Source organism: Anomaloglossus baeobatrachus, chromosome 5 (assembly GCF_048569485.1).
Source record: "Anomaloglossus baeobatrachus isolate aAnoBae1 chromosome 5, aAnoBae1.hap1, whole genome shotgun sequence".
Lineage (NCBI taxonomy): Eukaryota > Metazoa > Chordata > Amphibia > Anura > Aromobatidae > Anomaloglossus > Anomaloglossus baeobatrachus.
Genome location: NC_134357.1, coordinates 307,655,898 through 307,675,713, shown reverse-complemented (window position 1 = coordinate 307,675,713; position 19,816 = coordinate 307,655,898).

The following is a 19,816-nucleotide window of genomic DNA, read 5'->3' as shown; positions in this document are numbered from 1 at the left end:
TCGCTTGGCTTTGGCGGCTAGTAAATCATTGGTGACTTTAGTTAGGGCCGTTTCAATTGAATGATGCAGTCAGAAGCCAGATTGTAACTGGTAAAAGTGAGCAGGAAGGGAGGTGGGAGGACAGTTCAAGAAGGACATGCTGTTCCAGTAGTTTTGAGGTGTAGGGGAAAAGTGATATGAAGCGATAGTTAGACACAAAGGGTTGAAGGAGGGCATTTTGAGGATGGGTGTGAGTGAAACATATTTAAAGTATGAGGGGAAGACACCAGTTGTTAGTAGTTGTTAGTGATAGGTTGAAGAGATGGGTTAGGGTTGAGATTGGGGTGAGGTCTGGGATGAGATGGGATGGGATTGGGTCAAGTGCACAAGTGGAGAGATGTGATCTTGAGAGTTGTTTTTTTGTAGTCTGTTGTACTTAGTACAAATAGGGTGTGGCACCCTTCTCAGTGAGCTGGACATTTCATTTCATCTAGATTCTAGTGCTTCCCATGGCTGTGTGTCCAGTTGGGACCCAGCCACTCTCTGCTCTTTGTCAGGTTTCCGGGATTTCCAGTTCTCTTTTGAAAGAGCTTGCCCTCGGTTAAGATGGAGTTTACTGTTCTGTTGCCCTACTTCCTGTCCAGCTGCTTAAAAGGCCGCCTCTAAGCCTAGTCCAGTGCCTGAGTATACTGCTTGCTGTGTGCTCCTGCTTTGCTGCTCCTAATTCTTGATTGCCTTTGGATCCTCCTGAAAGACTACCGACACCGTCTCTGGACCGTACCCCGTTTTCTTCAAGCTGTGCCCGGACTCCGTCTGCCATCTTCGGTCAGCACTTCTGCCCGGTACCTTCCGGTTCGTAACCACTCTGGACTATCATCCCGTACGGACACTTCTGGACTTTACCACTTGCCCCTTGTGTCCCGGCTGCTGCGCATTTAGGCCTTCCGGGGTGATTGCCAGACAGTCCCTGTATAGGGGTTCGCTCTTGGTGGTCTCCCTGGGGGAGTCCGGTGCGTGGCCCCGGGAATTCCCTTCGCTCCGTTTCGGGAAGGTATTTTGTGTATTATTGTTCTACTGTGTTTGTTCCGTTGTGTACCTATCGTGGTTACCTGTTATAAACATATTTGTACCAAGAACTCGTCTCTGGTTGTCATTGCCCTAACGCTATCGAAATCCTCAGAACATACAATAGTATTACATTATACTCAGGCCATAAAAAGGATTTCGCTGGGGCAATGACTGAGACACGAGTAGATCAGCTCTTTTCCATGATTAACTCCTTGCAGCAGGAGATGGAGGCAGTACAAACTAAACTTAGAGATGTGGAGGCACAGCTGGGCCATGATCACCAGGTACTGGGTCCGGCTATTCAGGATTTGCAAGTCAGAGTGGAGGCTCAGGAAGCCGTCCCCACTACGTCCGTATCAGCTGCCGGTATGCCTAGGTTACCCCCATTCCGTTTCAATGGTGATCGTAGTCAGTTTCGTGGATTTATCAACCAATGTATACTGTTTTTTGATGTACATGCTGATTATTACCGTTCTGACCGGTCAAAAGTGTTATGTATAATCATGTTATTAACCTCACGAGCACTGGCTTGGGCTAATCCTATGATAGAGAATCGGGATATCCGTTTAAATCACCTGGATGACTTTCTGACCGCAATGGCGCAAATGTTTGATGATCCGAATCGCCGTGCTACCGCTGAATCGGCTCTCCTTTCCTTACGTCAGGGAAAGCGTTCTGTCGTTGAATACGCCACTGAGTTCAAGAGGTTAGTGGTAGACACCGACTGGGGAAACAATGCATTATTGTCTGTTTTCAGAAAAGGTTTGTCCGGTACCATCAAGGATGAGTTAGCCCGTTCCGAATCTCCAGGGGATTTTGAACTGTTTCTCCAGCACTGTGTGCGTATTGATACCCGCTTGACGGAACGTAGACAGGAAAAATGGGCAGCTGTAAACCGAGTAACCAACCTTGCGTTTCCTTCCAGAGAACCCGCTCCCAGGACGCCACGGGAGGCCGAGGACGTTCCTATGCAAGTGGACTCTCTGCAAAAGCGAGAGACCAACGAACGTCGTGAACACCGGCTCCGTGAGCGTTTATGTTTCTATTGCGGTCAATCGGACCATTTCTTGATCGACTGCCCGAGACGTCCAAATCGCCCAAATAAGGTATTGGCAGCCATGGCAGAGTGTGACAACACGGACGCAGAGTCCGATATCTCTGAGGCAAGTGGACACCTGGATGCGGTATTTCCCTTGACTGTAATGTCAACATCACCGCAGGACTCAGAAGGGAAATATAGCCATTGTTCGCTTCCCATTCAGATCCGGTGGGAGGGACAGCTAATACCTACATCGGCAATGATAGACTCTGGGGCAGGGGGAAATTTCATGGACTCTTCTTTTGCCAGGAAACACGGTATCCGGACTCAGCAAAGAGCCTCACCGGTTACCATGGAGACGGTAGACGGATCTCCGTTAGTTTCTGGACCAGTTGATCGGGAAACAGTACCCCTAGAATGCGTGATGAAGCCGGGTCAGCAGGAGACTCTTGTTTTCATGTTGATTTCTTCTCCTCATTTTCCGATTATTCTAGGAATTCCGTGGCTACGGTCTACAAATCCAGTCATCGATTGGGAGACTAAGGAAATATCCTTCCCACCGCAGAGTGGTCCGACCATTAGTCCAACTGTACCGGTTCCAGTAACACCGAATGCGGAGGGCACAGTACAGGTACCTGTTTTACCCCCGGTTTATCATGACTTCGCTGATATATGCGACAAAAGAAAAGCCGATCGGCTTCCCCCGCATAGACCGTATGATTGCCCCATAGACTTACTCCCAGGGGCGGAGATCCCGTTTGGGCATGTCTACCCGTTGGCGGCACCTGAGCTAGAAGCACTAAAAGTGTACATCGATGAAAGTCTAGCTAAGGGATTTATTCGCCCGTCTACCTCACCAGCAGGGGCACCCATCTTTTTCGTGAAAAAGAAAGAGGGGACTCTGAGACCCTGTATTGACTACCGGGAACTGAATAAAATAACCATCCGGAACCGATATCCGTTACCGTTGATTCCTGAGCTATTGGAGAGAGTCCAACAGGCAAAAATATTCACTAAATTGGATCTCCGTGGGGCATATAATCTACTTCGCATACGTCCGGGAGACGAGTGGAAGACCGCGTTCCGATGTCGGTATGGACATTATGAGTACCTAGTGATGCCTTTTGGACTTTGTAACGCTCCCGCGGCTTTCCAACATCTAGTTAACGATATTTTTAGGGATATAATGGACCAATTCATGGTGATTTATCTGGATGATATCCTGATCTTTTCTGATTCCCTACAGGAACACCAGGAGCACGTCAAGACCGTACTGACCCGTCTGAGGGATAACCACCTGTACATTAAACTGGAGAAATGCGAATTCCATTGCTCACAAATACAATTCTTAGGTTATGTCATCTCTCCTCAGGGACTGAACATGGAGTCTGGCAAGATACAAGCAATTCTAGACTGGCCGGAACCGGGAAACATCAGAGGTACAACGCTTTGTCGGTTTTGCCAACTTTTACCGACGCTTTATCCGTAACTTTTCAGAGATCGTCCGTCCCATCACTCTGTTAACCAAAAAAGGACAGAAGTTTGTGTGGTCCGCCCAGGCCCAGGAAGCTTTCAATCGTCTCAAGGTATGTTTTACCTCAGCGCCAATATTAGTACATCCGAATCCCGCACTTCCCTTTATCGTGGAAGTCGACGCTTCCGACTATGCATTAGGGGCAATCCTTTCTCAAAGGACTGGGGACAAGAGTCTCTTGCATCCGTGTGCTTTCTTTTCTCGCCGGTTGTCCCCTGCAGAAAGGAACTATGACATTGCGGACAAGGAATTGTTGGCGATTATTTCAGCTTTTAAGGAATGGAGACACCACTTACAGGGAGCTGCGCAGCAAGTGATAGTACTCACAGATCATCGTAACCTGGAGTTTCTTAAATCTGCCAGGTGCCTGTCTCCACGGCAAGCCCGTTGGAGCCTATTCCTTAACCAGTTCAATTTTATCGTTACATACCGTCCAGGTTCACGTAATGGGAAAGCCGATGCCTTGTCCCGAATCCACGCCGTGGACTCCGTGCCTGGAACCCCGTATCAGACCGTGTTATCGGATGCCAATTTCGTTGGAGTAATCCAGGACTTGTGGAAGGACATCAAGCTGGCCTATGATGGTGACGTATTTCTTGCTGCCCCCCCGAATGATGTAACTCTGGTTCTTCGGAATGGTGTGTGGTTGAGAGAGCGACGCATTTATGTCCCGGAGGCCGTAAGACTTCGGGTTCTCAAGTTGGTTCATGACTCCGTGTTGGCCGGTCATAGGGGGGTACAGAAGACGCAGGAATTTCTGAGCCGTTTTTTCTGGTGGCCTACCTGTTTAAAGGACGTAAAGGACTATGTCCACTCATGTGTGGTTTGTGCCCGGTGCAAGGTCCCTCGTGTGGCTCCTACGGGACTCCTCCAACCGTTACCCGTTCCATCTCGCCCTTGGGGTTCTATCTCAATGGATTTTATTGTGGAGTTGCCAGTCTCAGGCGGTCACAATACCATTTTAGTGGTGGTGGATCGGTTGACAAAAGCTGCTCACTTTATTCCATGTACCGGTCTTCCCTCAGCCGCAGAGACAGTGGATTTGGTTATCCAGAACGTATTCCGATTACATGGGGTACCAGACGAGATCATCTCTGACCGGGGCGTGCAGTTCACGTCTAGATTCTGGAAGGGGTTTTGTACGGCACTCCAGATGTCTGTTTGTCTTCTGCATACCATCCTCAGACAAATGGGCAAACCGAACGGACTAACCAAACCCTGGAACAATACCTTCGATGTTATGTCAGCCATCTGCAGGACGATTGGTTGAAGATGCTTCCGATGGCGGAGTTTTCGTATAACAACACTCAGAGCAGCTCCACTAAGGTAACGCCCTTTTTCGCTAACTTGGGTTACCATCCGAATGTTTTGCCTAGGTCACCGGTTGCGGTTTCTGTGCCTGCGGTGGAGGACAGATTGACAGAGCTACGACAAAATCTGGAGGTTCTAAAGGACACTGTGGCTACGGCTCAGGAGCGTTACAAGAGGTCGGCAGACACTCACCGGAGACCGGCACCCATGTATAAGGTAGGGGACTCTGTATGGTTATCCACCAAAAACCTGAGATTGGGTGTTCCTTCGCAGAAGCTGGGACAAAAATTCATCGGTCCGTTTAGGATCACCGGGATCGTGAGCCCTGTGGCCTGTCGGCTGCGGTTACCGCACCATCTAAAGGTACACCCGGTCTTTCATGTTTCTCTCCTCAAACCCGTTTCTCCTAATACGTTTCATGGTCGTGTCGTGCCTCCTCCTCCGCCTGTGATGGTTGACGGCGAGGAGCAGTTCGTGGTTGAGGACATTATTGACTCCCGGCTCCATCGTCGTCGGCTTCAGTATCTGGTACGTTGGCAGGGGTACGCCCCCGAGGACGATTCCTGGGAACCGGTGGGTAACATTCGGGCACCCCGGAAGATTGCTCAGTTTCATCGGCGGTACCCGGACAAGCCAGGCCCTAATCCGTCCTGAGGCCGTTTCTGGGGGGGGGAGTAATGTCAGGTTTCCGGGATTTCCAGTTCTCTTTTGAAAGAGCTTGCCCTCGGTTAAGATGGAGTTTACTGTTCTGTTGCCCTACTTCCTGTCCAGCTGCTTAAAAGGCCGCCTCTAAGCCTAGTCCAGTGCCTGAGTATACTGCTTGCTGTGTGCTCCTGCTTTGCTGCTCCTAATTCTTGATTGCCTTTGGATCCTCCTGAAAGAGTACCGACACCGTCTCTGGACCGTACCCCGTTTTCTTCAAGCTGTGCCCGGACTCCGTCTGCCATCTTCGGTCAGCACTTCTGCCCGGTACCTTCCGGTTCGTAACCACTCTGGACTATCATCCCGTACGGACACTTCTGGACTTTACCACTTGCCCCTTGTGTCCCGGCTGCTGCGCATTTAGGCCTTCCGGGGTGATTGCCAGACAGTCCCTGTATAGGGGTTCGCTCTTGGTGGTCTCCCTGGGGGAGTCCGGTGCGTGGCCCCGGGAATTCCCTTCGCTCCGTTTCGGGAAGGTATTTCGTGTATTATTGTTCTACTGTGTTTGTTCCGTTGTGTACCTATCGTGGTTACCTGTTATAAACATATTTGTACCAAGAACTCGTCTCTGGTTGTCATTGCCCTAACGCTATCGAAATCCTCAGAACATACAATAGTATTACACTCTTATTCAGATTGATTTCTGTTGACACATGTGAGGTTTTAATATTAGAGAGTGTAGGTACTGTCCCGATTTGGGTACACCATGTCGCGGTGAGATGGCTTTACGCTTTTTTTGAAAATAGTGTTTACTAACTACCCTATGTTCATTTATATGCATTTTGCTTTTATTTAGTTACAGCAGGGTATATGTTCATATTATTGTCATCTTTGGTTTTTAAGTATTATTGATATGTTGCATCATGGCACAACCCCTTTAAGTATGGGCATTACCATATCGGATGCCTGTTCCTATACCCAGAACTAGAAAACTCCCCTGAGAATATCTGTTCTGAGAATCAGTATCAAGACATACTTTTGGCCATGTTTGTTAAAGGGAACTTGACAACTGATATCAAACCAGAGATCAAGCCACGATTTGCACTAGTTAGACAGGCTTGGCCCCAGACAATAACTAACAGATCTATTGCTACGTGTGAATATAGGCCAAGACCAGTCAGTCCAGGGCATCTGCCTGTCTGACTAGTCTAGAGGTGGATTGGCTCTCAGCCAGCTATGAAGGTTTGCTTTTCTCTGAAAAGCAACAGCCTTTCGGAGTCTAAAATACCTGGCTAGTATAATACATCCAGTGGCTATTACATACTGCCCACAGATTGAGCAGCATGTGTAGTGCCCCACGGGGCAGGTGTGTTTAACCTACTCATCGGCGGGCCGTTGACTGTCGTTTGTCGCGGGCGGCCTAGCCCGTGTCCGTTGCCCCGAGGCATACAGAAGGTGGCAGGGGAAGGATGATGGGGGTAGTAGTGAGGTGTTTGTCGTGACGCCACCTGTGGTATGCAGCCATGGAATGGGTCGCCGCTGCTGTCGCTGTACTCCAGGGCAGATGGTGGTAGCAGCCAGGAATGGTATCGCTCTCCACAGGTACAGCGGGCCCCAGGGAGGATGATGAGGGGAGTAGTAATGGTGGCGGGGAGCGGCAGTACGGGTAATAAAGAGTCAGAGTCTATGGCTGCGGTTCCAGGTTGTTTTACTCACCTTTGCACGATGCCGCTCACCCAGGTAATACCGGTCACTTGCTATGATGGGCTCCCTCGAACCCAAATCCCTTTAGAGGTCAGCCCGGTTTGGTGTTTGGTGGGTTTCTCCTTGTAACGCCTGTCTGTGGATCCCCTGGCTTGAAGCTACGAGGGGACCCTGGGTTTCACGAGATGAACTCTTGTCCCTATATGCAGGTGCTGCGGTTCTGATGTGGGGTCCGGCTTGATGCGAGGCCCCGGATCCTATATGGCACTGTGTTGTCGGGCACTGTGTGGTCAGGGAAGCTTGAAACTTTCCCCGTCCAGGCAGATTCTGGAACACCAACGTGAAGTATGATCTTCCCTAGGGTCCTGTTGCCCTGTGTGGTGTCAGTTCTGTGGGGAGCAGAGATCCCTCTCCCCGCGGCAACCGTTGTGAACTTCTCCTCCTTCCCACCGGAGCACCTGTCGATGCGACTTCACCGCTGCTCTCCTGCTGGAGAACTCTCTAACTGTTGTGTTGCGAAAAAGGAGAAAAGTTCAGGGCACTGCCCCAACACCAAAAAACTTTCAGAACATCCTATACTGGGCCGAAAAAGGTGCACATGCTCTGCGGTGCCATTGATGTGAATAAACATGTGAACATCAGAGCAATAAAAAAGGAAAAAACATCAGGCACTCACCAGTTGCTGCTTGTGCAAGTTTTGTTGTTTTATTCGTGCAGGTTACAAGTGCATGGAGTGGAGGGGAGGGAGTGGACGCTACACACGTCCAGACGGCGGCCGTTTCGCACCTGTCTGGTGCTTCAGCTGGTCTGAACTGAGCTGACATCACATCCATTATATCCACATAATACAGGTGGTTGATGTCAGCAGTGATTAAAACAAGTTTAAAATCAAACTGCAGTATTACTACTGAATGGAGTGCAAAATAAGCATGTACAAACATATAAAGACATACAATAATTTTACATATAGCTGGAATCTAGAAAAATTATCCCAAGAATACGCTCAACTCATTTTTATCATTTAGTCCTAATGGACCCAAAGCATTAAACTTCATAATATATTCTGCCTCCTTTCTGAGCAGAAGTTTGTGCGTATCCCCACCTCTGGCTGGAGTTTTAACTAGATCAATGCCTATAAATGACAATACATTGGGGTCAGAATTATGGACTTCTTTTATATGATTGATTAATCTTGTAGCGCCTATTCCGCTAGAGATGGAATTTCTATGCTCTCTAAATCTTATAAACAAATTTCGAATAGTTTTGCCAATATAAAAAAATTGACAAGGGCAGAATATTACATACACCACCATTTTGGACCTGCAGGTAATCAGACTTTTGACATAATGTGAATGGCCACCTATTTTAAATGTTCTGCCAACTATATGAAATTGGCAAAAAGAGCAATTGCCGCATCTAAAATTACCTGTAGGGCCAGCATGGTGTAGCCAGGTCATAGGCGGTAAATAGCGTTTTTTAATCAGAATATCTCCAATATTCCTGCACCTCCTGTGTGTCACTAGGGGCTTGTTAATGGCCATGTCTCTCAGCTCATCAATCCCTTCGATTATATACCAATTTTTGTTTATCACTGATTTTATTGTTCGGTCCATAGGTCCGAATTTAAAATTAAACACAAAACGATCTAGTTGTTTTTTGGGGGGGAGATTGTTACAATTCCTGACAAGAGATCTTTTTTCAAGCTCTATTTTCTCCTCTGCTTGGGCCTGCATGGAGTTAATTAAATTCAGGGGATAACCCCTTTCCAAAAAGCGTTGTTTAGATCTTTTGTCTGAACTTGCAAAGCATCTGTATTATTGGTGATCCTATTCAGCCTTAAAAACTGGCTGAAAGGAACCGATTTCAGTACATGCTCAGGATGGGCACTTTTATAATGCAATAGTGTGTTCACTGTAGTCGGTTTCCTGTAGAGCTCCCTTGAAATTAACCCTTCATGGGCTGTTAATTTAACATCAAGGAACTCAATACATTTATCTCCGAAAAAATGTGTGAACAGCATATTGCAATTATTTTCCGAATTTAAATACGCTACAAAGGAATTAAACTGTTCCCTATCTCCATCCCAAATTATCAGGACATCGTCCACAAATCGCATGTACTTTTTTATATGTTTGATATATGGATTGATGGGACTGTAAATTAAACGATCTTCAAGGTGCGCCAGAAACAAATTCGCAAAAGTACACGCCACCGGAGTCCCCATTGCTACTCCACTATTTTGTTGGTACCAAGTGTGCCCAAATTTGAAAGTGTTATGTTTTAAGACCAAATTCAAAGCCTCTTCAATAAAATTAATTAAATGGGCATCTTCACCAAGCTCTCTCAACATATCTGTAATGCTGTCTATTCCAAGGTTCTGTGGAATCCTTGTGAATAGGCTTTCCACATCTAAGGAAGCCCAATTAAATGTTTCTTGCCACTCGAATTGTTCAAGCTGCTCAATCAAATCCCTTGTATCCCTTACAAAAGATGGAATTGTTTTTAGTAATGGATGCAACAGCCAGTCAAGATATGCTGAAAGTGGTTCGGTGAGAGATCCCACTCCCGAGACTATTGGTCTGCCTGGTGGTCTCTGTTCACACTTGTGTACCTTTGGTAGCCAATACCAGTGCGGTTTTGTTGGGAAATCAGGAAAGAGTTTTTCAGCTCTATTTTTTGTTATAAGGCCAGTTGTTATCTGCCTATTCAAAAAACTGCGTAATTTTTCTTCAGTCTGATTACCTGCAGGTCCAAAATGGTGGTGTATGTAATATTCTGCCCTTGTCAATTTTTTTATATTGGCAAAACTATTCGAAATTTGTTTATAAGATTTAGAGAGCATAGAAATTCCATCTCTAGCGGAATAGGCGCTACAAGATTAATCAATCATATAAAAGAAGTCCATAATTCTGACCCCAATGTATTGTCATTTATAGGCATTGATCTAGTTAAAACTCCAGCCAGAGGTGGGGATACGCACAAACTTCTGCTCAGAAAGGAGGCAGAATATATTATGAAGTTTAATGCTTTGGGTCCATTAGGACTAAATGATAAAAATGAGTTGAGCGTATTCTTGGGATAATTTTTCTAGATTCCAGCTATATGTAAAATTATTGTATGTCTTTATATGTTTGTACATGCTTATTTTGCACTCCATTCAGTAGTAATACTGCAGTTTGATTTTAAACTTGTTTTAATCACTGCTGACATCAACCACCTGTATTATGTGGATATAATGGATGTGATGTCAGCTCAGTTCAGACCAGCTGAAGCACCAGACAGGTGCGAAACGGCCGCCGTCTGGACGTGTGTAGCGTCCACTCCCTCCCCTCCACTCCATGCACTTGTAACCTGCACGAATAAAACAACAAAACTTGCACAAGCAGCAACTGGTGAGTGCCTGATGTTTTTTCCTTTTTTATTGCTCTAACTGTTGTGTTGGCTCCTGACTCCCCGTGCTAGCAGCACCTCCCCCCTCCCAGGTCCTAGGCTAGTGAGACTGGAGCCTCTGTTGAGGGCATCTTGTAAATGCCTCTCTGTCGGCGACCCCTTGATTACCCTACCCTAGCCCAGTCCCCAGTGGGAACAGGGCAACCTGGTGTGTATTTCATTGTGTAATGTGGTGTAATTTGAGACTGACCTCCTCAGGAACCTGGTTTAGAATTACACCCAATGTTAGGTGCAATACTCTGTGGCGACTGAAGCCTCAGGGGCGCCACACATGTATCAGCTATCAGATTCCCCTTATAGGGGTATTCCCAAGCGCTCTCTTGAGCAGCTTAGAAGTATGCAGCCTTTCCTTACATCCTGGTTGCTTGGAGGGCTGGTGTTTCTCCTTGAGTGTAAAGGCCACTTCACACATAACGAGATCGTAAAACGAGATCGTTACTACGTCACAGTTTCTGTGACGCAAGAACGACTTCAATTGCGATCTCGTCATGTTTGACACGTACCAACGATTCACCCCCTGCTGCGAAATCGCTGATCGATGCCGAACAGCTTGGGCCATTTTTGGCTCGTTGGAGTCCTGCTGGGCTGCATGAATCTGTATGTTTGACACCCTATTTACGATTTCGTTGACGACCTAGATGAGATGCACGAAGGCGTGTTGTTGCGTCCCCGTTTCCACGCCCCTTCTGCACCCATTGGTTGGCGCTGAGAACAATAGTGTGTAGTTACGTCGCCATTTCCGCGCCCCCTCTCTGCAACGATTGGTTAGCAATGAGAATACTATTGCGTTCTGATTGGGTATCGCTTCATGCTTTGTTCCCTTTTGAGTCTTCTAGGAGCAAACCTGTGACTACACCCAGATTCATTCGTGCTTTGTTCCCGCTTGCTTGGTTTTCGGATCAAAGCTGCATCTTCCCTCATTCGTTCCCGAGCGTGTCGCTGTATTACAGATTCATTCGTGCTTTGTTCCCGCTTGCTTGGTTTTCGGATCAAAGCCGCATCTGCACTTGTATATCCCTCATTCGTTCCCGAGCGTGTCGCTGTGAGGATCGAAACTGCGATTATTAATAGATAGCATAGACGGCTGCATTTTCTGGACGCGGTAAGTCATTTTCGAAAAGTCTTTGTTACTTGTGCCATGTTTTTGTTATAGTATGGAAAGTATTTGTGTTTATAGATAGTAATTATTTTTGTGGATCATGAAAGTGGTTGGTTGTTATCTGTATACATATTGCCTTTTGTGCGTCCATCGTCCTTTTATGTGTCCTTATCTAGTATTGCTGGTTATTTTGTCTCTCTGCTACAGCCGCCATTTTGTTTCTCTGACACAGTTACAGCCGCCATTTTGTTTCTCTGACACAGTTACAGCCGCCATTTTGTTTCTCTGACACAGTTACAGCCGCCATTTTGTTTCTCTGACACAGTTACAGCCGCCATTTTGTTTCTCTGACACAGTTACAGCCGCCATTTTGTTTCTCTGACACAGTTACAGCCGCCATTTTGTTTCTCTGACACAGTTACAGCCGCCATTTTGTTTCTCTGACACAGTTACAGCCGCCATTTTGTTTCTCTGACACAGTTAGAACTGGTGCACTTCTATGGGGGCGGCCATTTTAGTGTCTCTTTTACACCCCCCCAAAAAATGTGATTGGTTTATAGCAACTTTTCTCATCTTTACATGTTTTTTTGCAGTGTGGACAACATGAACGACATTCAGCGTGTTGTGCTGGGTGCTGCATTGATGTTTGAGGCCGGTCGGCTACGTGAAGTGGAACAGAGGCGTTCCAAACGAAAGCGCCGCATGTGGACCAGAGAGTGGCTGCAGAAGAGGTACAAATACTCCCACATGCAACTGCTAAGAGAGCTGCAGGAAAATAATCCTCAGGATTTCCGCAATTTTCTGCGGATGTCAGAAGAATCATTTAGCCTTTTACTCGAAAGAGTTACGCCAATTATTCAGCGCAAGAATACAGCGATGCGTGCTGCCATCCCGGCAGATGAAAGATTGGCAGTCACGCTGCGTTTCCTGGCCACCGGACGCTCCCTGCAAGACTTACATTTTTCTTCTGCAATTTCAAGGTCCCTGCTCAGCGTTCTTATTCCGGAGACATGTAGAGCAATTTTCCACAGTCTGCGTAACTACATTGAGTTCCCCAAAACTGTGGAGGAATGGCAGAAGATTGCCTCCGATTTTGAACACCTTTGGCAGTTCCCAAACTGTGGTGGTGCTTTGGAGGGGAAACATGTGCGGATCACTCAACCACTGAACAGCGGCTCCTATTTTTATAACTATAAGGGCTATTTCAGCATCATCCTAATGGCCCTTGTGAATGCCAATTACGAATTTATTGCTGTTGATGTTGGCATGAATGGCAGGGTTTCTGACGGTGGGGTTTTAGAACACACAGGCTTTGGTGAACGTTTGCAAAATGGTGAACTGCACTTGCCCCCCAACTCTGACACTACCGCAAACCTTAACTTTGTATTTGTGGGCGATGAAGCCTTCCCACTTCATCCCAATCTCATGAAACCATTCCCCCAGAAAAGTCTAACGGCGGAAAGACAAAGGTTCAATTACAGATTATCAAGGGCACGCAGGGTTGTGGAAAATGCCTTTGGGATAATGGCAAATCGCTTCCGCGTTTTCCACACACCAATTAACCTGAGTCTACCATCAATAGACGCAGTTGTTTTGGCCTGTTGCGCCCTTCACAACTTTCTTCGACGGCGAGATGCTATTACGTACTGTCCAACAGGCTTTGTAGACTCTGTTGACTTAAATGGCGAAGTGGTGCTTGGCGAATGGCATTCTGAAGATCCCGCAATCGCAGGACTTCAACCATTGGCGCCCGGCAGAAATACCGATGATGCGAAGGCCTGTCGAGAAAAGTACTGCCAATATTTTAATGGTCCTGGTGCAATTACGTGGCAGCATTAGATAAACTTGTATTGAGCACATTTATTATGCTGAGTTTTATTTTCTTGTATTGATTTGTTTAAGAAACTTCCCTTCTTAATTTTAAAATATATGGTTACTTGTATTATGTTCATCACTTTTATACTAATTTTAAACTATATGGGTACTTGTATTGTTATGTTCATCACATTTATACTAAAATGTAATTTTTGCAAAATGATTACTTTAATAAACAGTTGTTTTTACTTTCCACAAGATTTGTTTGTCATTCATTCACTATTAAGGGCTACTGTGGGGAGCAGTACCACCATTGCTGCCGTTACATCACCCCCGGAGGCCCCATACAGCAGCGGCGGATTAAGGTGGCGTCACGAATATAAACTACAATCACCCCCACTGAAGCCATGACTCCGGCAACCACTTACGACCCCCAGACTAGACCGGCCCGGCACCGGGTGTCATCACCGCTATCATTGGGCCTCCTGCTCCGGATCGCACATTGAGAGTGAGCGTAGCGAACAACAGCGTGCCAAAATATGTGCCAAACCAGTTGATTTCAACCACATATTACATATGGGTGCACTAAGAAGAAATTGCACAATATATTTTATGGTGAATTTTATGTTGATACCCTAGTATAAATGCTCAATGGTATGACTAAAATTTGTTTTTTGGGTTTAAAAGTAAAATGTTCACTTTTAACTTCAACATTGCTTTTCTTTAGGTAAAACCCTGCAAAGGTTTATTTACTTCCTCAATTTGGCGTCCAGCTGTATGATGAATACATCATTTAGGGCTCTTGTACAATTTTGATTTCCATGTGCCAATGCAATAAAAAAAAAAAACACACAAATTATGAATATGAAGCCGTATATATTTTCATTTGGGGTTTTTAAACGGGGACGTTTGTGCGTCCCCGAAACCTTCATCAAACGACATCTCTTTTTCGATTTTTTTATAATTGTATGTGCGCTCGCAGTGTGTGCTACCACGACCCCCTTGACACAGCATTTGCGTCATGGCGCGATCTCATTTCTGCAGCAAAGATCATTCTGATTTCTTAAAAGTGCGTCGCACTTTCACCTTCAATCATAGCAATTGTAATATTTCACAAATCAACAATCCAGCCATGGCCGAAGATGTAATATCGGCGGCCATTGGCTGGAGCAGGATCAACAACGTCCACCCCAATATGATTGGAGCTAGCGTTCACGTGACGCTATCCGTCGAATCAGATGTGAAGAGGCGTTACCGCGGGTGACGTAACTGCGTTTGCTACGCAGACACACCAGCGAACAATGGCGGCACGCAGGAGGGCGACAGCTTGGGGAGAGGCGGAGGTCCGTTACCTAATCAGAGAAGTGGATGCTCGCGATTATGATTGCCGTGAGGCGCAAGAGCATCCACTTCTCCATAAAAAAGCGGTCTTGCGCAGGATCCAACGTGGGCTGAGGAGGAGGTTTCATTTGGAGCGCACCTGCGCCCAGATCCGCAAAAAATTAGCGGATCTGCGGTACCGCTCCAGTGCCCGGATCTCTGCCATACAAGCAGAGTTACAAAACCAAGGTAGGCGCAGATGAGTGTGCCTTGGCAACTTATAATGGTGTTCTTAAATATATATCTATTTATATATAATTATATATATCTATATATATCTATATATATATATATATATATATATATATAATCTATATATTTATTATAAAAATAAATATATAAATATATATATAATACATATATAAATAATATATATATATCTATATATATATATTTTTAAATTAAATATATATATAATTCATATTAATTATATATATATATAAATATAAGAAAATATACATATATAATAAATATATAGATTTAAATGTATATATTTATGATATATATATCCTTTTTTTTAATTACAATTATATATATAATGTATTATATAGATCGATAGATTATATATATATATAATATATATATAAATATATATATATAGATAAAATTCAAAAAATATATTTAGATATATATAATAATAAAAATAAATATATACATATAATATATATATAAATAATATATATCTATATATAATTATAAAAATATATATAATATATTAATTATATATATATAATTATAAAAATAAATATATACATATAATATTTAAATAATAAATATATATATTTTAATGTATATATATTTATTATATATATATATATATATTTTTTCTTTTAATTCATTAAAAGTATTTATATAATCTATCGATCTATGTAATAGATCGATAGATAGATTATATATATATATATAATATGTAATAGATATATATATAGAGATCTATTGCATTGAACGATAGATAGATTATATATATATATAATATATATATAGATTATATATATATATAATATGTAACAGATCTATATATAGAGATCTATTGCATAGATCGATAGATACACCGACACTTGTGGTACGGGCTAATTACACTGACACTCGGGACACAGGGAAATTACGCAGACAGTAGGCTCTCTACACCAAGATTTCCCATGAACTGACAACCCTCTATCAGCACACAGTTTTCATATGTTCTGATATACCTCTTGTCCTTGGCACCCAGCTTCGCCATGCTTGGCAAAACATCATTCCCTCACCACCCAGCTTTTCCCATATCAGAGAGAGCATGGCAAAGCTGGGTGCTGTGGGTAGTGGGTCTTTTTCCCTCAGCATAAAAAAATTCCATCTCCTGCCTGTATTTTTGTCCCCCCTCATATCTAGTTCTCCAAATACAATATTGGCCCCCACATAGCCTTCCATATAGTATAAAGGGTTCCACATAAACCTTCATATATTAGAATGCATCCCATAGTCCTCCATGAACTGTAATGAATTTCCTAGAGTTCTCCATGAAGTTTCATTCACCCCAGAGTTCTCCATATATTATACTGCACCACATAGTCCACAATGTGTTCAAATTCACCCCCATAGTCCTTGTATAAGGTAGGCTACGTAGTCCGCCATATATTTCAATGTACCCCCCACAGTCCTATATGTATCATAACGCAACCACATTAAACTTTATATTTTCTTAAGAACCCCCAGAGGAGCAAGGGGCCGCAGAGGAGGGAGAGCATGTGCCCCATGATCAGCCCGAGCCCCCGGTGCAGCTACAGCCACCAGAGGAGGAGGAGGAGGAGGAACACCCACAGGGGCCACCGGCCGGATCGGCCCCCGGTAATTTTTTAATATAACATTAACGCCATATAAAGTGCAAAACAAAAAGCTGTTGAGTACTATAAAGTGTTTTTTGTTTTCATAGATGCTAGTCCAGGGTCCATAAGTGAGTCTTTATCGGACGAGGGGGATAACCGTAAGTCATGAATCTCCTACTTTGTAATAATAAGCAGAAATAAAAATTATGATTTATTAATTTTACCATTCCCTCCATAGGCATACCCACTTTGGCCGAACTCATGTCCTCCCAAAGAAGGATGATGTCAGCCCACAGGAGGCTGATGGCCAAAGTGGAGCGGCATGCGGCGCTGCTGGCACGTTATGTGGCTGGACAAGGGGAGGGCAGCAGCAACTAACGGTTTTTGGTTTTTTTTTGTTATTGTGTACATATACATGTGTTATAAAAAATTTGAAATTGATATCTGCTGTTTGGTATGTCTCATTGCATAAAGCAAGTTAACACTATCACCACTCACAAACTCACCACTCACAAACATCATATTACATGTAGGCATCTGTATAGATGCACCAATCCCATTATCCACGAGGGGGTGACTAGGCTTTACTGGTTGTTTGCTGTACATGAGTGTGGGGGTTGTGTGGTGGTATGCCAATGAGGGTGGAGTATGGTACAATCTCTGTAACTACCGTGTTTTGCCAGGGCATCACAACCATATGCTGAATTAAGTAACGCAGGCAGCAAGATTGAACCAACATAAATTTATTATTACAATGAAAATATAACAATCAATTAAAATTAATCTCAAATAACAAAACAACAACAATAACAAAATTTAGTTGCCCTCTTCATATTGGTTGACATATTCAGGCCGGGTGGGAGATGATAGTTGGCTTAAAAATGAATCATTTGAATACCTGGGATAATGTGGGGGGGGAAACTGTGGGGGGGATACTGTGGGGGGTGGTCAAGCTGCAAGCGTGGTGGATGCATCCTGTTTGGTGTACTTTGCAGGGGCTGGCGAGGAATCCATGTAGTAGAATGATGGGGCTGGTTCAACTTGCATATCGTGTCATTGTCATCAAGTTCTCCTCGGCCTGCCTTTCTTAGGACTTCCAACATTAGTCTCTCGGCTTGCTCCCTCTGTGTGGAATCCAATTTGCAGAGTCTGTCCGATGCAAATGCGGCAAAGCTATCCACTGGAGTGCTTTTTGGCTGTGATAGCAGTTGGGTTGCCAAAGAATAAAATTCAGCGGATGTCACAGGGGTGTTGGCCTTCTTTTTGCGTAAATGTGTTCGCCGCATTTCACCAGAGGGTGCAGGTGCCTCATTATCCTCCACAATAGGCTCGCTCGATGTGGTGGGGTTCTCATTCAATTGGGGCCTCACCATATCTGTCTGAGGGTTCTGCGGGAACAGAAAAATAAATGTTAATTAAAAGTCATACATTAATAGTTAGTAAATTTAATTAAAGTGTGACAAAATTGTATTGGAGTGTACTTATCTGAACTGGAAGGGATAACTTTTCCAAACTGCACAATAAATCATGGTACCAATAAGTTACTATTTTGTGTTCCTCAATGGCATGTACATAAAAAGTTTGAATGCTATGTACCGTGAAGCAAATAAGGTACTTACATCTACAACAGCGGAGGTGTTGTCATCGATCGGGATGTCATCGATTGGAAAGTCTGCTTCCAGGTCTACGTTTCTTTGGTAGGAGCTTTCCATCATTCGTGGTAGCTCCTGGTCCCTTGTGAATTCCAGGAGATTGAAATACCACAAGGGAGAAACATATACCTGGTCAGTGCCGGCCCCTGACTTTTTTGATTTGTCCACCTTATTTGCTTCTTTCTTATATACAGTCCTCAAGCCTTGTATCTTCATTTTTACTACTTTGACATCCACCGCCTCGCCTCCACTGTGTTTTTTAAAAAGCTCCACCAGTTGGGCATAGGCGGCTTGTTTTTGGGTTCTGTCTGAATATTCTGCGGATTTGATTCTCCACAAGCAGGGCAGTGATTTATACAAATCCAGCAGCTCACGCACAAAGTCTTCTTTGTTATAATAAGCCATCTGAAATAAAGAATGAAAAATTTATATGTAAACATAAAAGAAGTTGCAATAAACCGATCACAATTTTTGGTTATGGTGTGGCAGAGACTAAAATGGCCGCCCCTATGTGTGGCAGAAACACAAAATGGCGGCTGTAGCTGAGAGACAAAAGATGAAAAAAATCCAGCACTCAAAGCATTCAACTGAAATTGTTTTATATTTTATTCATGGATCTGTGTAATTATTAAAGACGTTTCGGTCATCCGACCTTCATCAGTTTACACAGAAAAGGTTCTGTAGACAGTATGTGACATTGACTGCAGACCCGGACGGGCAGCTTTTTCCTCTGGTCCAGCTTTTTCATATATTTCTACAGAACCTTTTCTGTGTAAACTGATGAAGGTCGGATGACCGAAACGTCTTTAATAATTACACAGATCCATGAATAAAATATAAAACAATTTCAGTTAAATGCTTTGAGTGCTGGATTTTTTTCATTTTTTGATCTGGGGTGGGACCCTATCCAAGCACCAGCGACTATAGAAGGAGTGCCACATTTCTATATTTTATTTAATGAGAGACAAAAGAGCCAGCAATGCTAGGATAGGACACATTACAAACAGCACTATGGAGAGACCCCTCTTTAAAAGGCATTATACACACACAGATAAAATCCAGCAACTTTAATTAACTCACATAATAAATATTAACATATATCTAACAGCAATCAACTCACATAATAAATATTAACATATATCTAACAGCAAGAACATTATTCAAAAAAAAGCCCACCCCCCCCAACAAAAAAAAAGACCTACCTTTTCAAAGAAGTGTATATCAATGTAGAATCCAAGCGGAATCGCAAATACGATCTCACCGACACTCGAGAGCACTGCAAGGATACTCCAGGTGCAACTGCGGCTTCGATCCGAAAAACACACCAACAAAGCGACCGGG